Below are 21,076 nucleotides of genomic sequence, written 5' to 3'. Positions count from 1 at the left end.
CGGAAAAAGATAAAATTTTAGAATTTAAACACTGTTATGTTAAATTTCAATAGCAATACAAACTCATACTATTTCATTATATATGTATTTTTATTATATATATATTCATTACATATGTAAAGTATCCTAGTTGTGTTCCTGAAAAAGCGTACAAACAATGACAACCTAGTGGTAACGAACATAACTAACCCTCATATCTTGCATTTCCTGCTGTAATAAATGGTACAGGCAAGAATAATCAATGGATACTGAAACCATTACATAAAAGTGGCAGGGCAATAGAATATTCCTACAGGGGCAAAGTACACCCCAGAAATCATTCAGTAATTTAAAAGGGAAAAAAATGCTGGATCCAATTTATACCCACCCAGCGCATCCATCTGACCCTGCCTGCCCCTGGTGACCCACTCGCCGTGATCCTAGGTGAAGCAGCCCCAGCGATGGCCATAAAGTTCCAGCTTCCACCTTGTCACCTTACCTCCTGTAATGACAGGCCCCACTGTCTTTGGCAAGGCCGTGTCATTACACCTGCCAGGACAGGAGCTGCAGCAACTCCTGTGCCCAGGTCCAGCAGGACCCATGGGCGAACTGGCTTTCCCCGGGGCTGTGTGGAGGCACCTAGTAACACAGTCCTGAAATACAAGTGCTTTAATACCACGCGAGCTTTGTCTTGCAGGACTCCTCCGAGATGCAGTGGAGCTACACAGTACCTCCAAAGGTGTCTCACACAGCCAAGCAGTCAGCTGTGCTGTTTATCAAGTGGCGGCCAATTCAGCAGTGGACCATCTTGTATTTTCCCCTGCAATTCATTTTTCCCCTCTTTCTTTCTTAGCATTCCACCCCCACCCTGCAAAGCAATAATAGCATATAAACCTTGCCTCAGTTGATGTTCCCAGGCAAAGGTACTTTTTCATGGACATATAATAATTTCTCAACCAGGTCATCCCCCTGAGCATCACTGGTAGTGCAAAAACCCAATGTGAGGACCTCTTCATGGAATACCTATAAAATATTCTTCATAGCCAAAAAGAAAGAAGAAAGAGAGAAAGAAAGAAAGAGAAAGAAAGAGAGAAAGAAAGAGAGAGAAAAGAAAAGAGTTTATTCAAACCTAAAACCTAACTTCCATTATAAGTGCTTAAAGGTAAAAGATAAAGGACACCATCAGAACCAGGGATGTGTCACCTTCTTTAAGACAGCTGGTCCAAATTCCTCAAGTCAATGTCGTAAATCAAAACCAAACAGAAGGTGGGGAGATTTTCCAGATTAGCCTCCAGATGGAATCCACAAGCCTTGATTAGATCTCAGGGGAAACTGCATAAAAATCTTTAAGGGACAATTTCAAAAATAGTAAAATGACTTGGATATTAGTTGTGATAGTAGAATCATTGTTAAATTTCCTAGGTATGATGGTGGTATTGTGGTTATACAGGAGATTTTCTTTATTCTTAGGAGATTCATATTGAAGCACTTAGGAATCATGATGTCATACTGACAACTTATTTTCAAAAATGGTGTGTATCATGTGTTTGTGGGGAGACAGAGAGAGGAGAAAAACCAAATACGGTAAAACATTAACAACCATTGAATCTAGATGAAAAGCATTTGTGGTTTCTTTTGACACTTTTAAGTGTTGAAAATTTTCATAATAGAAAGTAGACAGATAAATATCAGTAAAAACCGATAAAATTTAGGATACATATGTATTTGAAGAACTTTTTAAAGCCATGTTTTCTTTTCCTCAACCAGTTTCAAATAAGCAGCCAATAGTTTATCAGGAACTAATTCATCCATCTCAAAATGGATATTCACACCCAAATTGCTGTGCTTTCAAAAGCTTTTTAACCTCTTGTTTGTTGCTAGCAGTTTCCCAGTGCAAAGAATTTGATGTCATTTCTGCACACCCAAATTCCTGTTGGCAGGATAATCAGCAAGCAATACAGAGAGCTGCTTCCTTCAACAGCTGCATTCAGCACAAAACCGAGGGCCAATGCTGTGGAGAGATAATCCTTCAGAGGTAAGGCATCAAGTAAAGGCATCAGTGATCTTTTCCATGCATTCCAAATACTGTATTGATCCAAATTGGAGCAGCATCATTCTCTACAACTGTACTGGCAACAGACAGCCACAAATGAACTATTTAATATGGCAAAAAGCACAGTTATCTGAGGCTTCTATTATTAGCACCAGTTCTCGACTCACTGGGAAAACTCTTCTTCCACTTGTTAATGCGACAGTTTTATTTGTTTGGACACAGCTTTCCATCATCGTTCTTCCCACCCCGAACTTCCCTTTACCCCCTAGATGTCTCCAGACGGAGGTGTTTCCAGCTGGCCGCAGTTCAGCAGATCTCCAGTCCGTCTGCCCGTGAGAGTCCCAGGAAAGCTGCCATCTCCAGCGTGTCCCTGGTAACTAAGCCGCTCGGGCTTTGCTCTGGACTCCTACGGAGCCCCTGCAGGTAAGGTCTTCCCTGCTCCACCCGGGAGGGGCCCCTCTCATACTGCAGAATGCTCGAAGTCCACAAGTGTTCATTCTTCCCATCCTTACTAGTAGAACTAATGCAGTTAACGCTGAGCTCATGGTAGGCAACCTCAAAATCTCAGTGGCTTATCAAAAAAGTCATTTATTTTTCTTGCAGGCCGGTGGAGGCAGCTCTGCTTCAAGCTATGAGCTGAGTCAGGGCTGCTTTACTTGTCTCTCATCCTCTGGACCAGTGACCACCTGGGGTGGCAACAGGGCCAGTGGATGAGCAGAGACACAAGGGGCCTTGTAAGGCCTCAACTCAGAACTAACAAACTCGCTTCTGACCACATTCCATTGGCCAAAGCCCTGCATGAGCTGTAGAAAAGTATTCTCCACTTTGGTGAACATTACTAAGAGAAAAGAGGGAAGGAAGAATTGCAGGCAAGTGATACCATGTACCCCAGACTCCTATGCAGCTTGGTGTGTACTTGCACCTAAGTTCTGGCCTATAGGACATGAGGGGAAGTGAGGGGTACAACTCCCGGCCCTGCCTTTCCCTGTCCATCTGCTGGGGACATGGTACGACTGCAGCAGCTGCCTGGCCCAGACAGAGATGGCACAGCTATCCTGCTGATCCCACCTCTAGACTGCCATGTGTACCTCACCTATACTGCTTGGGTTTTGCATCTCAGCTATGGCATCTTAAAACTCAAACTAGCACACCATTCATTCATTCATTCATTCCCCCATTCAACAAGTATGTACTGAGTGTCTTTGTGCCAGGCACTAGGTTTTGGAGAGATGACAGTGAACAAAAACAAACTTGACTGTTCTGTATCTTGGCTGTGGCGGTGGTTACACAAGCCTACACATGTGATAAAACTGCATAGAACTAAATACACACACGGAGAGGAATGCCAGTCAAACTGGGAATTAAAGAATCAAAAAGTCACTGGTGACTCAACATGGCAGCAGTCCAGCTTCAACCATACAGATGACAGCAATGTGCTGAAGTATGGCAAAGCAATGATTTAAAAGAAATTGAGGCAGAGCTGCCAGGCAGGCATGCTCACCTTGGACTTTGAAGCAAGACAGACATAAAGGTCTTTGTTCTTTAAGTAGAGTGTCCATATAATTTATCATCCAAACTGAGACACCTGTGAAAATAGTGACACTGGAACAACTTGTGTGACTGATCAGCTGGTCACTCTGTCTTTAAGTCATTGTCTTGTTGAGTCTGTTATCAGAGCCCATGGAGTGCCATGCATGGACAGCTTATTTAGGCACAACAGAGAAAAATTAAAGGGAAGGAGGAGTGAGGAAGAGTGGAAAGGATAAAGAAATAGTGAGCATTGGTAGGAAACAATGCAAGGAGAAAAGCAGACAGGAATCGGATTTTCTACTAATTTGCTGTGTGTTCCTATATCGGTTTATAAATTAGTGTCTATATTTATGACTGATTGGAAGAACCAACTTTTTAGATCCTCTCATCCAACAAAGCTGCATATTTCTTTATCGAGATGGAGTTGAGAAAGCTTTAAAACAGGCCAAAGCAACATGAGGACATGTGTCATGAGAAGAGAAATGGTCTTCCATAAATTGAGTGCTGGGGAAGGCTTGGTGTAGGTAATGTAGAGGTTCTCAAACTGTGGAGAAGCTCAAAGTGTGTTCCTTTGAGCTTTGGTCTTCTTAGGCAACTGGCTAAGCCGCTATACAAAAAGACACCAAACACACTGGCTTCAACAAGACCAGGCCTCTGTTTCTCTTTCGGGTGACAGCAAAGCAAGGACTAAGCTTTCTTTTCAAAGTCATCACCTGAAAGTTGCCCCATCACTTCTGCTCACATCCCATTGGCCAGAGCCTTGAAAGGAAGCTGGGCCCATGCCCTGCCAAACCTCTGGTGGTAAGGCTTTGATTACTAAATGGAAGAATGGGACACAGCATGTTTTGGAGTTGATACCTAGCTCTTTGGAGGTGACTCAGATCACTTGGGAGAGTCTGTAAGGCCCAGTGAGCAACACCCCAATCCTCCAGGCTCTATGTGAGAAGCTCCACCTTCATCTATTTGATGGTTCTATGTTGCGGGAAGTCAGGCCCCGAATGGAGGGACCAGCTGGAGCCGTGGCAGAGGAACATAAACTGTGAAGATTTCATTTTAATATGGACATTTATCAGTTCCTAAATAATACTTTCATAATTTCTTATTCTTGTCTTTAATCTCTTAATCTTGTTATCTTTGTAAGCTGAGGATGTGTGTCACCTCACGACCACTACGATAATTGTGTTACCTGTACAAATTGTAAAATGTGTGTGTTTGAACAATATGAAATCAGTGCACCTTGAAAAACAACAGAGTAACAGCGATTTTTAGGGAACAAGGGAAGACAAGCATAAGGTCTGTCTGCCTGCAGGGTCAGGCAAAAAGAGTCATGTTTTTCTTCTTGCAGACAGCCTATAAACGCATGTGCAAGTAGGAAAGATATCACTAAATTCTTTTCCTAGCAAGGAATATTGATATTAATACTCTGGGAAAGGAATTCATTCCTGGGGGGAGGTCTATAAATGGCCACTCTGGAAATGTCTGTCCTATGCAGTTAAGGACTGAGATATGCCCTGGTCTCCTGCAGTACCCTTATGCTTACTAGGGTTGGGAAACTCTGCCCTGGTAAATTTGTGGTCAGACCGGTTCTCTGCTCTCGTACCCTGTTTTCTGTTAAGATGTTTATCAAGACAATATGTGAACTGCTGAACATAGACCCTCATCAGGAGTTCTGCTTTTTGCCCTTTGTCCTGTTTCCTCAGAAGCATGTGATCTTTGTTCTGCCTTTTGCCCTTTGAAGCATGTGATCTTTGTGACCTACTCCCTATTCATACATCCACTCCCCTCTTGAAATCCTTAATAAAAACCTGCTGGTTTTAAGGTTCAGGTGGGCATCACGGTCCTACCGATATGTGATGTCACCCCTGGTGGTCCAGCTGTAAAATTCCTCTCTCTGTACTCTTTATTTCTCAGCTGGCCGACACTTATGGAAAATAAAAAGAACCTACATTGAAATATTGGGGGTGGGTTCCCCGATATCTGGCCATCAGGTTCCCCTGATAGTTCTATCTAAATTTTTATCTGAAAAATAAGTTCCTCTGCTTTAAAAAAGAAACTCTGAAGACCATTTTACAGAAGATTGGTTTACCAAGGTGGAAAGAGAAGCTCATCAGTGATGTGACTTAGCCAAAAGCACTGGTTATACCTCTATATCTTGTTGCTGACACTGAAAGCCCTGGCCAGTGTTTCTGCCCCAAGGAAAGCCTGGGGAGGGGGTGGGTGATATCGTTAGGAGCCAGGCCCCAGCTCCTCATACACACAGCTCATTTGCTGTTCCTCCCAACCCCCACCTTTGTACTTCTTCCACACACATACCACAGAAAATAAGAATCTCAAGGTTGGAAAATCCCATTTTGCTTCAAGTCAAGTCACTGGGTTGTCCCCATGAAATGTCTCCACAATGGGTGTGCTAGATCTTTACTCTCTGTGACACTGCCAAGACCCCCTCACCCTGCCAGAGCCCTCTGAAATGTACTCAAGAGTGGAGGGGCTGGAAGAGGGTCCTGGTATTCAGCCTCCCCTTCTGACACAAGAATTATCGTGGAACAACTTGTGTGACCTATCAACTGTTCTCTCCATCTTTAAGCCATTATCTTGTTGACTCTGTTATTGCAGTTTGGGGAGGTCTCATGGCTTCCCGGATCCTATTTCCTGAGCTTCCCTGAAGCCAAGTTCTGGCCACTGGTATGTGATGCAAGCACAGTGCCTCCTCCTGCTCCTCCAGGAAGCTTCTGCTGATTGAATGCAGGCCAGATGGCGGGATCTGGGGCAGCCTTCTTGGACCACCGGAAGGAAGGGGCACAAGAGGGGAGTGGGTAACAAGATAATAGGAGCCCCTTTCCTGATGACTACAGGGCCATCGAGGCAGCCCTGGGCCTCCATTTCAGACTTCCATCTTGTCGAAGCCACCACCATTGGGGTCTCAGTCAGTCATCATTCCAATTTACTTGGGTGGCTGGGTGAGGGCGGAACACCACCTTCCAGCTGTCTGAGATTAAGCAGAACAGCAGCTAAAGCAGTAACAGCAGGTCTCCTTCAGTGGTTTGCCACAGGGAAGTGTGTAGAGGTAGCTGGGCCTTTAAGTAGCTTGCCATAGGGAAGAGGGTCCAGCATGAACTGAACTCAACTTCCATTTGTGTAGCGGTAGCGGGGCCTCAAATGGCCTGCCATAGGGAAGAGGGTCCTTCAGTGGCTTGCCACAGGGAAGTGTGTAGAGGCGGCTGGGCCCTTAAGTAGCCTGCCATAGGGAAGAGGCTCCTTCTCCACAAAAGGAGACGAGGGCGGGTCACGTGATTAGGCGGCCTGGGTTTGCTGACGGGCGTCACGGGCAGCCTCCTACCCTCGCCTTCATGTGCCCGCTGGAGCAAACAGTTCTTTTGACAGCCTTGAGCTTTCCGGGGCAGGAACTTACTGGGGCTGCCGTCACCCTAGAAACACGGCTCTGGGCTGTGGAAACGGTGCTGCTGCGGAAGCCTCTTATCGCGGGTGGACGAGGTCGTTCTGCGCCCCGCGTTCTTCTGCGGTTCCCACAGCCCGCTCCCACTTCCACCTCGGGGATCTCTGCGTGGAGGCCTCAGGTCAGCTCGGCCCTCGGGATGGCGGGAGAGCAGATCCCACCCAGGGCCTCTGAGCTCGCAGCCCCGGCACGTCCCGCCCTCTCCTCCGCTTGCGGGAGCCAGGGCGGCTCGGGGAGAAATCTTCTGGACACGGGGCCGGGAGAAGAGGAGCCGTGGGCGCCGTCACCCAGCTTCCCGGTGTCAGTCCTGTGTTTTTTTTGTTTTTCTGAGACGGGGTTTCGCTCTTTCTGCCCAGGCTGAAGTGCAACGGCGCCATCTCGGCTCGCTGCGACCGCGGCCTCCCGGGTTCAAGCGATGCTCCTGCCTCGGTCCGTGGTGTTTCTGTAAATTAGAACGGGCCTGTTCGTCACAGCCCGGGCGGCTCTCGGAGCAGCGCACAGGTGCCCCGCAGGGGGCGCGGCTTCCCGGACGCACCTCGCAGCGCCGCGCGCGGGCTTTCTGGCTGGGCCGCCAGGGGGCGGGGCATCCATGGGGGCGGGGCATCCAGGGGCCGGTTATCCAGGGGGCGGGGCCGCCCGGGGGCAGCGACGCCAGGGGGCGGGGCCGCCGGGGGCAGCGACGCCGAACTGCGCACGCCCTTGGGGTTCTGGCTACGGGTACCCGGACCTGCCCAACAACTCTTCTCCATTCGCGACCTCCAAACCCCTACCCGGTGCCCAGGGCGCTTTCCTCCTCTCTCTCAGGCACGTCCTTGACCTCAGTTGCCACGTGCACAAGCTGGTGCCTTCCAGATCGGTCTTTCTCCACCGGAGTCTCCACCTGCAACTTTTCCTTTTCGTCCTTTGCTGGGCTAACCCCTACCCGGCCTCAGCCCTCAGCTGCCGGCTCTAACTGTGCCTCTTTGTCTTTCCCAGAACCCCAGGACCAGACAGGCTCTGCTCCCTGGGTTCCTCTCTCCTTGCTTCCCTCCTCTTCCCTCCCCTCCCCGGGGCTTCCCCATCAGTGTGGATTCCCTGACCTCACAAGGACCTGACGGTCTATGCTGGATGGAAGCAGCAAAACGGACCCTCTCACTCTTGCCTTCTCCCCAGCACCAAGGAGAGGCTCAGTAAATCCGGCTAGATAAGCAAAGTAGAAACTTGAGTGGATGGAGGAAAGAGGACGGGAGGGCGGCAGCAGGAGAAAAGTGGGGCCCACAAGGTCAGCTACTGGTCCATGAAGTTTGACGGTGAAGGACGCAGAGGAATCGAGGAACCGTGAGATAGCACCGCAGAGTGAAGGGAAGCCTGACAACACCGGGGCCAAGCCCAGCAAGTTTGAAAGTGGAAGCTAAGGAGCCCTACAGAACAAAGTTGGCGAAGGCGGTGAGGGCCGTAGAGTTGAAGGATGGGTGCTGAATCACAAAAGGCAGCGAGAAAGAAAGTAAAAGGAAGGAGGCATCTGCAGGTCTCAGTGTTGTACCTGCCCTGAACCTGTTGTCAATACGTGATTGAAGGGGAGAGGAAGAAATTGTGGTTGCTCATCTCAGGCGGCCTCAGTCTTGGGCCAGTACCAGGTTAGGTCTTCTGAGAAATGGATATTGGGAGTCAAGGGCCTGTGAAGAAATATGCTTGTTTATATATTAGTTAGGATCAACTAAATACCGTAAGAAGCAGAGCCCACATGCAAAGGCTCCACAGTATAACCTCTACCTTACTGAAATCTAATTCTTGCTCACTTGACAGTCCAGGATGAGTGTTCAGGTCAGCGGGTGGTTCCTTTCTTTTTGGTCATTCGGGCACTGCTTTGGTTTGAATGTCTGTCGCCTCCAAAACTCATCCTGAAACTTAATTGCCAACGTGGCAGTATTGAGAAATGGGCTTTTAAGAGACGATCACTGGGTCACGAGGGCTCTGTCCTCATGAATGGACTCATTATTCAGGCGTTAATGGATTAATGGATTATCACAGGAGTGGGACTGGTGGCTTCTTAAGAAGAGGAAGAGACCTGAGCTAGCACGCTGAGCCCCCTCACCATATGATGCCCTATACCACCCCGAGACCGCAGAGAGTCCCCACCAGCAAGAAGGTACTCAGCAGATGGGACCCCTTGACCTTGGACTTGACAGCCTCTAGAGCTGTAAGAAATAAATTCTTTTTATTTATAAACTGTCCAGTTTCAGGTATTCCGTTATAAGCAACAGAAAACAAAGTAAGATAGGCACCTAGGCTTTGCCATCCCCTAATGTCCTAAGAAAGGGGAAAGAAAATGGAGGAGCATGAAGAGGACATTCCCATGGACCTAGCATGGCAGTAACAGATAGTTCTGCTCACCTTCCTTTGGAGAGACAGTCACACAACCTCACCCAACTGCAAAGAAGGCTGGAAAGTGTAGTCTACTTATGTGCCCACAGATAGGGAAACACAGAGACTAGCAGGTAGTTAGTGTGTCTTCACCACTGTGGTAGACAGAATAACGGCCCCCAAAAGATGTCTACGTCCTACTCCCTGGACCCTGCGAATATGTATTACATGGCAGACGGAACTTTATGGAGATTCAGGATCTTGGAATGTTATTCTGGATTATCCCAGAGAGCCCAATGTAATTACAAGGGTCCTCGTAGGTAAACGAAGGAGGCAGGAGAGTCAGTTTCAGGGTGATGCAGTATGAGAAAGGCTTGACCACCCACTGCTGGCTTTGAAGATGCGGGTGGGAGGATAAGCCAAGGGATGTAGGCAGTCTGTAGAAAAGACAAGGGGTTTGCTTCTAGAACCTCCATAAAAACACAACTCCTAGGCCAGGTGTGGTGGCTCACGCCTGTAATCCCAGCACTTTGGGAGGCTGAGGTGGACAGATCACCTGAGGTCAGGAGTTCGAGACCAGCCTGGCCAATGCGGTGAAACCCTGTCTCAACTAAAAATACAAAAATTAGCCGGGCGTGGTGGCGGACGCCTGTAATCCCAGCTACTCAGGAGGCTGAGGCAGGAGAATCGCCTGAACCTGGGAGGCAGAGGTTGCAGTGAGCTGAGACCACACCATTGCACTCCAGCCTGGGTGACAGAGCAAAACCTCATCTCAAAGCAAAAAACAAAAAACGTAACTCTTGCTGGTTCCTTGATTTCAGCCCAGTGAGATTCATTTCTAGTTTATTTTTTTCTTTGAGACAGTCTTGTTCTGTCACCCAGGCTGGAGTGCAGTGGCATAATCATGGCTCACTGTAGCCTCAACCTTCCTGGGCTCAAGTGATCCTTCCACCTCAGCCTCCCAGGTAGCTGGGACTACAGGCGTGCACCACCATGCCCGGCTAATTTTTGGATTTTTTGTAGAGATGGGGTTTCACTATGTTGCCCAGGCTGGTCTGAAACTCCTGTCCCCAGGCAATCCTCCTGCCTTGGACTCCCAAAGTTCTGAGATTACAGGCATGAGCCACTGCACCTGGGCTTCCATTTCTGATTTCCAAAACTCTAGGATAATAAATTTACATTGTCTTAAGCCACCAAATTGTAGTAATCTGTTACAGCAGCAATAAGAAATGAATACAGTCATGCTTGATAATTCCTTTATCAAAAGCTACCTATTGGTGTTAGGAAGTCTTGTTTTAAATTTGAAGACAGTGTTTTCACTTTCTATCTTGTGCACTGACTACCTCATGACCCCTTAGGTACCAGTCAGGACTGGCAGACTTTAATGTGGAGAACTTCTGAAACAGCAGTTCTCAAAATGTTATCTGCATCACCCAGGAACTTGTAACCATGCAAATTATCAGCCACCCAGACTTACTGGATCATAAACTGTGGGGCCCAGCAGCCTGTGTTTTAACAAGCCCTTCAGGTGATTCTGACACTTGCTTAAGTTTGAGAACCGCTGTTCTAGGAGCTGGTCCTGCAGGGAAAGGGTGGCCTCTCAGTACAGGTTCCAGTGTGGCTGGGGGTGGGGGTTAAGGTGAGGGTTTGGTTGTTGTGTCTGGCAATCAGCCAGGCTCCAAAGGGGCTGTTTACAAGGCTGCACTTTCCATGTTCTGGTCAGCAGTCTCATGGTTCATTCCATGTTACGAATGGACTGTCACCCCAAAATTAATGTTGAAATCTATTTCCCGGTGTGATAGTATTTAGAGGTGGGGCCTTTGGGAGGTAATTAGGTCATGAGAGTGGAGCCCTCATGAATGGAATGACTGCCTAAGAGAACAGAGATGGCTCACGCCTGTAATCCCAGCACTTTGGGAGGCTGAGGCAGGCAGATCATGAGATCAGATCGAGACCATCCTGGCTAACATGGTGAAACCCGTCTCCACTGAAAATACAAAAAATTAACCGGGCGTCACAGTGGGTGCCTGTAGTCCCAGCTACTTGGGAGGCTGAGGCAGGAGAATGGTGTGAACCCGGGAGGCGGAGCTTTCAGTGAGCCCAGATCATGCTACTGCACTCCAGTCTGGGCGACAGAGTGAGACTCCGTCTCAAAAAAAAAAAAAAAAAAAAAAAAAAAAAAAAGAGTTAGCTTGCTGATTTTCTGCCATGTGAGGATACAGTAAGAAGGCAGCCATCTGTACCTTCTAAGAGGACCCTCACCATAACCTGACCATGCTGGCACCACAGTCTCAGACTTCTAACCCCCAGAACTGAGAAATAAATTTCTCCACAGCTCTATGACATGGTGTTTTTTTTTTTTTTTTCTTGAGATAGAGTCTCGCTCTGTTGCCCAGGCCAGAGTGCAGTGGCGCGATCTTGGCTCACTGCAACCTCTGCCTCCCGGGTTCAAGCGATTCTCCGGCCTCAGCCTCCTGAGTAGCTGCGATTACAGGTGCCCACCAGCACACCTCGCTTTGTATTTTTAGTAGAGACGGGGTTTCACCATGTTGGTCAAGCTGGTTTTGAACTCCTGACCTTGTGATCCACCTGCCTAGGTTTCCCAAAGTACTGGGATTACAGGCATGAGCCACTGCACCCGGCTGGCATGGTATCTGTTATAGCAACCCAAGCTAAGACGCTCCATGTTATGGACTGAATGCTTGTGTGCCCCCAAAGTTTCTATGTTGAGATTCTAACCCCATTGTGATGGTAATAGGAAGTGGGAACTTTGGGAGATAATTAGGCCATGATAGTAGAGCCCTCTTGAGTGGGATTAGTGGCTGTCTTAGTCCATTTTGTGCTGCTGTAACAGAATACCTGAGACTGGGTAATTTATAAAGAACAGATATTTGTTCTCTCACAGCTGTTGCATTGGGGGTTGATGGATGGACTTATTTATGTATTGACTGACTGACTGATTGATGGTGCCTTGTTCTGTTGCCTAGGCTGGAGTATAGTGGCAGGATCATAGATCACTGCAGCCTCAAACTCCTGGGCTCAAGCAATCCTCCCACCTCCGCCTCCATGTAGCTGGTGGGGATCAAGTTTCTAACACGTGAATCTTGGGAGACACATTCAGACCATCGCAGTGGCCTTATACAAAGACACACAAGAGCTTGCCCTCTGCCATGTGCGTATACCACAAGAAGACTGGCATCAGCAAACCAGAAAGCAGGTGGACCCTCAGCAGACACCAAATGCTCCTGCACCTTGATCGTGGACTTGCCAGCCTTCAGAACAGTAAGAAAGAAATGTGTGTTTAAGCCGCCCAGTCTATGGTAATTTGTTTTAGCAGCCCACTAAGAGACCCCAAGATATTTTAAAACTCATCAGCACCTGCTTTCTGCATCTGGACCCTGATCTTCTGGTGGGTTTACCAGTTACTTGTAGAGTGTCCCGGTGATAGTTTTAGGTGTCAACTTGACAGGATTGAGGGATGCCTAGATGGCTGGGGAAGCACTCTTTCTGGGAAGGACCATGTTTTTGGAGGAGACTATTGTATGGGTGAATTTCAGAGGAAACATTCAGGTCATGGCAGTGGCATTACAAAAACACACACAAAAGCTTGCGCTCTCTCTCTGCCATGTGAGACTACCACACACAGACTGCCATCTGCAAACCAGAAGCAGGTGGGCTCTCCTAAGACACCAGATCTGCCTGCACCTTGATCTTGGACTTGCCAGCCTTGAGAACTCTAAGAAAGAATTGGTAGCATGGTCTAAGTTGGCAGGCCTGAGAAATAAGGAAGCACATGGTGGAAGTAAGTTCAAGGATAAAGACTTGAGAATGCCTACTCAGTGGACAGAGTCGGGAAGATCAACCCTCAATGTAGGCACGTACTATCCAATCACCTACGGGCCCAGATGGAACACAAAGGGGGAAGAAGGGTGAATTCTTTCAGAGCTGTGACATCCTTCTCCTCATGCCCTTGTACCACAGAACTCCAGCTTCTTTGGCCTTTGGACTCTGACACTTGCACCAGTGGCCCTCTGGGGCTTGCAAGCCTTTAGCCTTGAACTTAGTTATACCATGTGCTTCCTTGTTTCTCAGGCCTTCCAACTTGGATCGGGCCATGCCACCAGCTTCTCTGATTCTCCAGCTTGCAGATGGCATATTGTGAGGCATCTCAGCCACCATAATTGTATGAGCCAATTCCCATAAATCCCCACTCATCCATCTCTCTCTTTCTCTCCTGTTAGTTCTGTCTCTCTGGAGAAACTTTACTAATACAGCTGTTAATATTTACAGCTGCTTCATGGAGGACATTCGTTCTCAACCCCATCACACACAGGTAAGACCTAAAGCATAAATGGTATCCCTGGCATCTCCAAACAGCGTTTCTTCATGGAGAATGGGATTTGCCCTGCTCTTTTGGTGGCAGAGTGTGGTCGCCAAAACTGCTCTGCAGGCAGACCGCCCCGGGTCTGGGTCTGACCCTGACATTTGATAACTATGACTTTGGTCTTAAGCAATTTTCTTCCTCTGTGGATTGATATTTGGATATCAATGTGGATAATAATTTCTCATCAAGGTAACTGTTGTGAGGTAAAATGAGTTAACATAAGTAAAACCTAGCACATGCAAACCATCCGAAATGGTTAATACTTATTATTAGCATTTGAAAAAATAAATGTTTTTGACAATAAATTTCTTGTACAGTTGTCCTCAGCCAGTTTCAACTGAGCCGATCATTTATGTGACACTTTCATTACCAAATTGATGTTCTGACCCCAATTTCAAGTGCAGTATGAAACTTTGAAATTCTAAAAAAAAAAAAAAATTAAGGTTCTTTGGCTCTTGCAGCCTGTATTAATTTCCTACGGCAGCCGTAACAAAGTAGTCACATACCACATAACATTTCAGTCAGCAGTGGGCTGCGTTTTTGACAGTAGTCCATACAATTATAACACCATTATTTTTTACTGTACCTTTTCTATGTTTAGACACACAACTACTTATTGTTACAGTTGCCTACAGTATTCAGGGCACAGTCACATGCTGTACTGGTTTGCAGCCTCACAGCAGTAGGCCATGCCAGGCAGCCTAGCTGTGTATCAGGCTCTCCTAACTAGGTTTGTGCACTCTATGATGTTCACACAATGGCCTAATGATGCATTTCTCAGAACGTATCCACGTTGTTAAGTGACCCATGACTATTCATTCTACAAACTGAGAAGCTTAAGTAACAGAAATTTATTTTCTCACAGACTTGGCAGACAGACGCCTGAAATCAAGTTGTTAGCAGGGCCGTCGCCCTCTGAAGGCTCTAGAGGCAAATCTTTTCTTGCCTCTTGCAGCTTCTGGTGGCTCCCAGCAATCCCTGACATTCTTTTCCTTGTAGTAACACAACTCCAATCCCTACCTCAGTCTTTACACGGTGTAAACCCCTGTGTCTCTAAATCTCTCACTCTGCATAAGGACAAGTCTTTGCATTCAGGGCCCCTCAAATCCAGTGTGACCTTAATTTGATTACCTTTGTAAAGATGCAATTTCCAAATGAGGTCACATTCGTATGTACTGGGGGTTAGGACTTGAACATATATTTTTAGGGGGCACAAGTGAACCCACATCAGAGGTCAAGCCACAAAGCAGCCTACATGGCGAAACCCGTTTTTTCATGAACATGTAAACTGAAGTAAGGGCCACGCTGCCTTGGAAAGCATTCTGTGTTGTCATTCCAGAGCCACGGGGGCTGGATGGTGACAACAGAGGTGGGCTGCAGACCTATGGGCTACTCTTTGCAGAGGCAATGAGTAGGGACTGCCACAGCATTCAATTAATTTCCTGTAAGAATACATTTTATTCAAGTTGATAAAAAAGCTATACTTATTAACATTGCATAACATTCCTGTGCTATCAAATGAGAATCTCCAGAAATGAATCTGAATAGCTATAAAACCTACATTTTTCTGCAGATACATGTGTGGCCACCTGAGAGCCAGGTCCTTCAGTGTCCACAGACATAGCCCTGCCACCTACCACCTGCTTCCCAGAGCAGATGAAGCTTCTGCCAACTCAGGCTTATCCCAGTCTCTATTTCAGGCCATCGACTGGATGAAGAATTAATTTAACAAGCATGAAACAGCTTGCAAAACATTGGTGAGTGGCTGAGGGCCACGAAACGAGACCCCCATGTGGCCCGTCTTTGAAGATGAATCCAACAGCAGTGACTCTCCCTGTGTCCTCCCCCCATCTTGTTTTCTGCTTTTCCATACAATGGCTTATTCACTGCATGTGACATCATCACTGGCACTATGTTGATCTATCAAATTTCCTGTTTTGTGGGTTTGTTTTGGATTAAAGGTCTACTGATCTGAGCTTTGAGCTGTAAGGCTTGACTGTGAGCACAAACTGAAGAGTGTGGTACCTCACACTGCGTAGGAAGCTGAATGACAGGTGTTGGCAGTGAGGGGTGGGGAAAGCTGTCAGGTAGCAAACAGCTGTTTTTTAGGCTAACCGTTGAAGGGAAGCTCCTAATCACTGAGTTAACTTTTAGCAGAGATTAACTCAGGCCATCTATTGGGATGTGAAGGATTTTAGCATACAGGTATGTTAATTCAGAGGCTCTGGAATGCATAACAATCTCCCCCATTGAAATTTATGATAATTAAGTGTTCAACTTACTGGAATTTTCCCCACAAGACTCTTCTGGGATGAATTTGCCTTGGGGAGAAGACTCCATAATTGAAAATCTGCATCCAGGCCTTCAAGAAGCAGCATAATTCCAACAGTCTGTTTTTCAGTTTCTGTCAAATGTCTGGCTTCTCTCGAAGGGATGTTTGGGATGGTGCTCATGAGTAGGGACGGCCACTCTCCTCTGAGCCTCCACCCTCCTGAACCTCCACCCCTGAGCCTCCACCCTCCTGAGCCTCCACCCTCCTGAACCTCTACCACCCTCTGAGCCTCCACCCCCCTGAGTCTCCACCCCCCTGAACCTCCATCCCCCTGAGCCTCTACCCCCTGAACCTCCACCCCCCTGAACCTCCACCCTCCTGAGCCTCTACCCTCCTGAACCTCCACCCCTGAGCCTCCACCCTCCTGAGCCTCCACCCCCTGAACCTCCACCCCCCTGAACCTCTACCCTCCTGAACCTCCACCCCCCTGAGCCTCCACCCTCCTGAGCCTCCACCCCGAGTCTCCACCCTCCTGAACCTCCACCCCCCTGAGCCTCCACCCTCCTGAACTTCCTGTTTCAGCTGATGCACCTTCAAGCACAAGGTCCTGTTCCTGGGCTCTGTTAAAGCTTCCCTCAAGAAAAAAACCTTACATTTGCCAATGAACTTGATGTAAAGTTGTGAAGAATATTTACTCTCCTTTAAACATTTATTGAAGCTAGGAATAAACTTAACTGGACCTATGTATAGAAAATCTTAAATTTCTACTAAGAGGTAAAAAAAAGAATTCTCTTCCCTTCCTTAACAATTCAGCTCCCATTACACAAAAACAAACAAGATGGGATTCTGTTGTGAGGGGACAGAGCTTCAGAGTCCCGAAGCTAGGTGTTAGAGCCCAAGCAGGGTGAGGACAGAGTCAAGGAGGCCCATGTGGTGGTGGGGCATGGCCTGGCATAGGTCTCAGTGCCCAAGCAAGGTGAAGAGGGGACCATGCAGGGAGTGAGGGTGTCACTGCCAAGCGAGGTGAGTAGGGCCTGTAATTTTGAAAAGTCATGAAAGCTGAGGAAGGGCTGAGGCACTATTCTAGATTGAAGGAGACTAAAAAGACGCAAACACTAACAATGCACAATTCTAAACTGAAATCTTTGCTCTAAAGGACATTAGGACAATGAAAGAAACTTGGATGGGGTCTGAGCATTAGGTAGTAGTAATGCATTGATGTTGATTCCCTAATTTTCATGGTTGTATGCTGATGATGCAGAAGGTTCTTGTAGGAAATACACCTTCAAAAGTATTCTGAGGTGATGGGGCATCATATCAGCGGCTTATTCTCAAATGGTTCAGGAAGAAAAAACTTTTATACTACTTTGGCAAGGTTAGATTGTTTCAAAATACAATTTTTTAAAAAGCAGCATTTGTCAACCATCAGTTGGTAAAAGGTGAAAAATGTTGATAATACCTAGTGTTTGTGAAGGTGTGGAGAAACAAAGTTTCATACACTATTGTCAAAAGTATAAATTGTTACAATATTTTTGGAGAGCAATTTTCCAATATCTAGCAAAAATTTAAAAGCAAATCTTAACTCAGCAATTTTGCCTTTAGAAATGTATTTGTAGAATAACATACAGGATAGAAAAATGTATTTTATTGCAACACTGTTGATACTAACAAAAACTGAAAACCACTAAAACATTTATCATTAGGGGGTTAAGTAAAGTATGATATAACTATACAATGAGTTTACTAGGAAACCCTTAGAAAGAATGCAGAAAGATGTTGACTTTTACAGAAAGGTGAGCTACTGTCTAAACGCAAATGTGCCAATATCATGTATATATAGTAAGCTTCCTTTTGTTAAAAATCAAAAGCATATGTTTAGAAGCAAAAGCACTCATGTAAAGGCCTGGTATAGAGCAGTGGCTAAAAACAGTGCCAAGGTACTGCCTCAACTTCCTCTCACATGCTGCCCTGGTGATACTGTGCTGGTTCAGGAACCATGACAGCCTGTTTGTATGAATTCCTTAAAGTGTGAAGGCACAAATTACTTAGTTTCTTTCATAATAGTCACCTAATCCTTTAGTTTAAAATGGTTGTGTTCATGGAATACTATGCAGCCATAACAAAAGGATATCACATCCTTTGTAGAAACATGAGTGGAGCTGGAGGCCATTATCCTAACAGAACTAATGCAGCAACAGAAAACCAAATACTGCATGTTCTCACTTACAAGTGGGAGCTAAACAATGAGAACACATGGACACAAAGAGGGGAACAACAGACACTGGGGCCTGCTTGAGGGTGGAGGGCAGGAGAAGGAAGAGAATCAGAAAAAATACCTATTGGGTACTGTGCTTATTACCTGGGTGATGAAACAGTCAACACCAAACCCCTGTGATGCACAGTTTACCTATGTAACAAACCTGCACATGTACTCCTGAACCTAAAATAAAAGTTACAATAAATAAAAAGTAAAATGGTTGTGTACTGACAAGAAACAAATGTTCCAGACCTGGTTGGCTCCTACCTCCCTTAAGAACTCCCAGCACCAAGGACAGCTTCACAGTGAATTTGTTTTTTCTCTGCCCCAGTCACCATTTTCCTTCTGATAAGATTTTGAATCCCTGGTTAATTAATGAAGAACTAACCTTACAATGGGTATATGCTTGTGGTCCCTTTGCACCAGCCCCAGCCCACCTAAAATACTACAGCTGTGGGACTGCCTAAAGAATGTCAGGAAGGCAAGAGAGGTGAGCCGAGGGTCTCCAGGTGGAGGCCTCCACAGTAAGTGCCACAAGGTCACTGGGTCATCAAGGGCATGTTCTGTGAAGATGTTCTAGCCATGGTGTTTGTCCACTGTCCCGTGTGCCTGACTGTTTAGACACAGTGGACAGTGGTCTTAGCCAACGCCTAGTGTGTTCAGGGGCAGATCCCTGGCTTCTCCTAAATGCACTGGCTATGAAAAGGGGCAGTCAGCTTCAGAGGGAGTTGAGGAGCTGGGGATTGGGAAGGCTTTGAAGATGCCCCTCAAAGCCCCACTGGATGTCAATCAGCCGGTTTCCAGACAAGATAAACTAGATAACTTGCAGGATTCTAGGTGTGGGTAGATATGAGAATGGAATTGGGAAATGTAACTCTTCCCATAGAAGTAGCTAAAATGGCCGGGCACGGTGGCTCATGCCTGTAATCTCAGCACTTTGGGAGGCCCAGGTGGGTGGATCATAAGGTCAGGAGTTCTATAACAGCCTGGCCAACACGGTGAAACCCCATCTCTACTAAAAATACAAAAATTAGCCGGGCGTGGTGGCGGGCTCCTGTAATCCCAGCTACTCAGGAGGCTGAGGCAGGAGAATCGCTTGAACCCAGGAGGCGGAGGTTGCAGTGAGCCAAGATCGTGCCACTGCACTCCAGCCTGGGCGACAGAGCAAGAATCCGCTTCAAAAAAAAAAAAAAAGTAGCTAAAACAATTTGTGTGTGTGTGTTGGGGTGGGGGAGGAAGGTGTTAAGATCACAGGAATAATAAAAATGTTAGTATAGTATTGCTATCACAGTATTTCTGTTGTTACATGCTCGAGTCAATCTTTGCTTTTAGAGGAAAAAAGCATCCTGAAAAAGAAGCTGGAACCTGGAACTCCATGATTTGTGCTCACTGAGGGTTTTTTGGTTTTTGTTTCAATGGTATATTCTGAGGACAGGGTCTAATAAATAACTTCTTAGTTATTCAAATGACTTCTGAATGAAAAATCAAAAATACTGAATTGAAATGACCCCAAAATGTGTTAACTATTAGCAAATAGCTAACCTCTTGTCTTGTATCCTAGATATTGTTTTGTGGAAGGAAATGAACTTGCCAGATGAGACCAACTGAAATAAAATGGAAAGCATGGCAGTGTGCCATACACACACACACACACACACACACACATCCTAGATATTGTTTTGTGGAAGGAAATGAACTTGCCAGATGAGACCAACTGAAATAAAATGGAAAGCATGGCAGTGTGCCATACACACACACACACACACACACACACACACACACACACACACACACACACACACACACACACACACACACACACACACACACACTCTTTACTAAGGCCAGGAACTTGAGGGGAGGATTTTCTTCTTTCCCAGTTTGGATTCACTTTAGAATCTTGGGTTTAGACAACAACTTCTATAGTTCTTGAACCAAGTTCCCTTTTATTGAAAGTTAACAAAATACAAAGAGGGGCTGTGGGCTGTGAAAGGATTCTGTAGAAAATTCTAAGGCCCAGGTTAAGAGCATGCAGACAGCAGTGTATCAGTCAGATTCTAACCTGAAAATCAGAAACCACTCAAGTATTCAGATGGAAGAAATCTAATGCAGAGAATAGGTGACACACTCAGGGTCAACATCAGAGAAAGCACTGCCACAGATGCTATCAGACACAGCTTTTAAACTAACAATGTTACTATGTTCAAGGAAAATAAAAGTTACATTTGAGAATCTGGCATACTATGAAAAAGGAAGAAGGTTCAGTGCCGTGGCTTATGCCTGTAATCTAGAGCTTTGGGAAGCTGGGGTGAGCAGATGACTTGAGGTCAGGTGCTTGAGACCAGCCTGGCCAACATGGCATAACCCCTCTCTACTAAAAATACAAAAATTAGCCAGGCGTGGTGGTGCACACCTGTAATCCCAGCTACATGGGAGGCATGATAATTGCTTTAACCCAGGAGGCAGAGGTTGCTGTGAGCCAAGATTTCACCACTGTACTCCAACCTGGGTGACATGGCAATACTCCATCTTCAGAAAAAAGGAAGCAAATGAAAAGTCTATAACTGAGAAACAGAAAAACTTAAATTGAGCACTCAGTGGGTATAGTCAAGCCAGATTACATAGCTAAAGAGAAACTTAGTGAACTGGAAGGTAAATTAGATCCAGAATGAAGCCTGGGTAAAGGAGTAGGGGACAAAAGGATGAAAAAGAGGCACAGGAGACACAGTGAGAAGGCTTTATTTGGAGTCCTAGAAAAAAATGAAAAAAAGAATGGTACAGAGCTAATATCTGAGGACACAATG

At 46.3% G+C, this 21,076-nt stretch overlaps 1 long non-coding RNA gene across 3 annotated transcripts; it reads left to right on the top strand.

Moving 5' to 3' along the window:
- Window positions 1–1,535: 1,535 nt before the first annotated feature.
- On the top strand, window positions 1,536–16,380 carry LOC126957378 (uncharacterized). 3 transcript variants are annotated; one of them, XR_007726733.1, is made up of 4 exons: window positions 1,536–2,455; window positions 12,347–12,641; window positions 13,601–13,692; window positions 15,444–16,380. It is a non-coding gene; the product is annotated as an uncharacterized LOC126957378 (long non-coding RNA). The 3 variants fall into 3 exon arrangements; XR_007726734.1 differs by lacking the exon at window positions 1,536–2,455 and adding an exon at window positions 7,703–9,144; XR_007726732.1 differs by lacking the exon at window positions 1,536–2,455 and adding an exon at window positions 7,703–9,493.
- Window positions 16,381–21,076: the final 4,696 nt, after the last annotated feature.

Source organism: Macaca thibetana, chromosome 6, assembly GCF_024542745.1.
Source record: "Macaca thibetana thibetana isolate TM-01 chromosome 6, ASM2454274v1, whole genome shotgun sequence".
NCBI lineage: Eukaryota > Metazoa > Chordata > Mammalia > Primates > Cercopithecidae > Macaca > Macaca thibetana.
Note: the sequence above shows the minus strand (reverse complement) of the source record. Positions and strands in the feature narration are given on the sequence as shown.